The 2,500-nt window shown below is 47.1% G+C and overlaps 9 non-coding genes across 9 annotated transcripts in view; all 9 read right to left on the minus strand.

Annotated features, from left to right (window-relative positions):
* Window positions 1-35, minus strand: part of LOC146278045 (5S ribosomal RNA) — a 119-nt gene extending 84 nt beyond the window's left edge. The window contains exon 1 of the ribosomal RNA XR_014762551.1: window positions 1-35. This exon is cut by the window's left edge and continues 84 nt beyond it. This is a non-coding gene — a ribosomal RNA (5S ribosomal RNA).
* A 174-nt stretch (window positions 36-209) lies between these two features.
* LOC146278046 (5S ribosomal RNA) lies at window positions 210-328 on the minus strand. Its single transcript, XR_014764791.1, has one exon. It is a non-coding gene; the product is annotated as a 5S ribosomal RNA (ribosomal RNA).
* Window positions 329-508: 180 nt separating this feature from the next.
* On the minus strand, window positions 509-627 carry LOC146278047 (5S ribosomal RNA). The gene has a single exon (XR_014762552.1). It is a non-coding gene; the product is annotated as a 5S ribosomal RNA (ribosomal RNA).
* A 174-nt stretch (window positions 628-801) lies between these two features.
* LOC146278048 (5S ribosomal RNA) lies at window positions 802-920 on the minus strand. Its single transcript, XR_014762553.1, has one exon. It is a non-coding gene; the product is annotated as a 5S ribosomal RNA (ribosomal RNA).
* A 178-nt stretch (window positions 921-1,098) lies between these two features.
* LOC146278049 (5S ribosomal RNA) lies at window positions 1,099-1,217 on the minus strand. The gene has a single exon (XR_014762554.1). It is a non-coding gene; the product is annotated as a 5S ribosomal RNA (ribosomal RNA).
* A 184-nt stretch (window positions 1,218-1,401) lies between these two features.
* LOC146278050 (5S ribosomal RNA) lies at window positions 1,402-1,520 on the minus strand. Its single transcript, XR_014762555.1, has one exon. It is a non-coding gene; the product is annotated as a 5S ribosomal RNA (ribosomal RNA).
* A 182-nt stretch (window positions 1,521-1,702) lies between these two features.
* Window positions 1,703-1,821, minus strand: LOC146278051 (5S ribosomal RNA). The gene has a single exon (XR_014762556.1). It is a non-coding gene; the product is annotated as a 5S ribosomal RNA (ribosomal RNA).
* Window positions 1,822-1,993: 172 nt separating this feature from the next.
* On the minus strand, window positions 1,994-2,112 carry LOC146278052 (5S ribosomal RNA). The gene has a single exon (XR_014762557.1). It is a non-coding gene; the product is annotated as a 5S ribosomal RNA (ribosomal RNA).
* A 174-nt stretch (window positions 2,113-2,286) lies between these two features.
* LOC146278053 (5S ribosomal RNA) lies at window positions 2,287-2,405 on the minus strand. The gene has a single exon (XR_014765537.1). It is a non-coding gene; the product is annotated as a 5S ribosomal RNA (ribosomal RNA).
* Between the last annotated feature and the right edge of the window lie 95 nt (window positions 2,406-2,500).

A 2,500-nucleotide genomic window follows, 5' to 3' on the forward strand; every position in this document is an offset into this window, starting at 1 on the left:
AGATCGGGCGTTGCCAGGCTGGTATGGCCGTACGAAATAAGTTGACAACCATAGGCTACTTATCCATATACAGATTTGGCAATTGACAATGCAAGGTGGTCTCTCTCTCTCTCTCTCTCGTGTCAAAATGAAAACAGCTTCCGGCCCCTTTCATGAAGGACTACTTGTGCATATTGCAAGATTTCAGTTTCTAAGTGAATGAGCAAAAGAGCATACAGCACCTGGTATTCCCAGGCGGTCTCCCATCCAAGTACTAACCAGGCCCGACCCTGCTTAGCTTCCGAGATCAGACGAGATCAGGCGTTGCCAGGCTGGTATGGCCGTACGAAATAAGTTGACAACCATAGGCTACTTATCCATATACAGATTTAGCAATTGACAATGCAAGGTGGTCTCTCTCTCTCTTTCTCTCTCTCTCGTGTCAAAATGAAAACAGCTTCCAGCCCCTTTCATGAAGGACTACTTGTGCATATTGCAAGATTTCAGTTTCTAAGTGAATGAGCAAAAGAGCATACAGCACCTGGTATTCCCAGGCGGTCTCCCATCCAAGTACTAACCAGGCCCGACCCTGCTTAGCTTCCGAGATCAGACGAGATCGGGCGTTGCCAGGCTGGTATGGCCGTACGAAATAAGTTGACAACCATAGGCTACTTATCCATATACAGATTTGGCAATTGACAATGCAAGGTGGTCTCTCTCTCTCTCTCTCTCGTGTCAAAATGAAAACAGCTTCCGGCCCCTTTCATGAAGGACTACTTGTGCATATTGCAAGATTTCAGTTTCTAAGTGAATGAGCAAAAGAGCATACAGCACCTGGTATTCCCAGGCGGTCTCCCATCCAAGTACTAACCAGGCCCGACCCTGCTTAGCTTCCGAGATCAGACGAGATCGGGCGTTGCCAGGCTGGTATGGCCGTACGAAATAAGTTGACAACCATAGGCTACTTATCCATATACAGATTTGGCAATTGACAATGCAAGGTGGTCTCTCTCTCTCTCTCTCTCTCTCGTGTCAAAATGAAAACAGCTTCCAGCCCCTTTCATGAAGGACTACTTGTGCATATTGCAAGATTTCAGTTTCTAAGTGAATGAGCAAAAGAGCATACAGCACCTGGTATTCCCAGGCGGTCTCCCATCCAAGTACTAACCAGGCCCGACCCTGCTTAGCTTCCGAGATCAGACGAGATCGGGCGTTGCCAGGCTGGTATGGCCGTACGAAATAAGTTGACAACCATAGGCTACTTATCCATATACAGATTTGGCAATTGACAATGCAAGGTGGTCTCTCTCTCTCTCTGTCTCTCTCTCTCTCGTGTCAAAATGAAAACAGCTTCCAGCCCCTTTCATGAAGGACTACTTGTGCATATTGCAAGATTTCAGTTTCTAAGTGAATGAGCAAAAGAGCATACAGCACCTGGTATTCCCAGGCGGTCTCCCATCCAAGTACTAACCAGGCCCGACCCTGCTTAGCTTCCGAGATCAGACGAGATCGGGCGTTGCCAGGCTGGTATGGCCGTACGAAATAAGTTGACAACCATAGGCTACTTATCCATATACAGATTTGGCAATTGACAATGCAAGGTGGTCTCTCTCTCTCTCTCTCTCTCTCTCTCGTGTCAAAATGAAAACAGCTTCCAGCCCCTTTCATGAAGGACTACTTGTGCATATTGCAAGATTTCAGTTTCTAAGTGAATGAGCAAAAGAGCATACAGCACCTGGTATTCCCAGGCGGTCTCCCATCCAAGTACTAACCAGGCCCGACCCTGCTTAGCTTCCGAGATCAGACGAGATCGGGCGTTGCCAGGCTGGTATGGCCGTACGAAATAAGTTGAAAACCATAGGCTACTTATCCATATACAGATTTAGCAATTGACAATGCAAGGTAGTCTCTCTCTCTCTCTCTCGTGTCAAAATGAAAACAGCTTCCAGCCCCTTTCATGAAGGACTACTTGTGCATATTGCAAGATGTCAATTTCTAAGTGAATGAGCAAAAGAGCATACAGCACCTGGTATTCCCAGGCGGTCTCCCATCCAAGTACTAACCAGGCCCGACCCTGCTTAGCTTCCGAGATCAGACGAGATCGGGCGTTGCCAGGCTGGTATGGCCGTACGAAATAAGTTGACAACCATAGGCTACTTATCCATATACAGATTTAGCAATTGACAATGCAAGGTGGTCTCTCTCTCTCTCTCTCTCGTGTCAAAATGAAAACAGCTTCCAGCCCCTTTCATGAAGGACTACTTGTGCATATTGCAAGATTTCAGTTTCTAAGTGAATGAGCAAAAGAGCATACAGCACCTGGTATACCCAGGCGGTCTCCCATCCAAGTACTAACCAGGCCCGACCCTGCTTAGCTTCCGAGATCAGACGAGATCGGGCGTTGCCAGGCTGGTATGGCCGTACGAAATAAGTTGACAACCATAGGCTACTTATCCATATACAGATTTAGCAATTGACAATGCAAGGTAGTCTCTCTCTCTCTCTCTCGTGTCAAAATGAA

Source organism: Hypomesus nipponensis, chromosome 7 (genome assembly GCF_054491055.1).
Source record: "Hypomesus nipponensis isolate SF chromosome 7, ASM5449105v1, whole genome shotgun sequence".
Classification (NCBI taxonomy): domain Eukaryota; kingdom Metazoa; phylum Chordata; class Actinopteri; order Osmeriformes; family Osmeridae; genus Hypomesus; species Hypomesus nipponensis.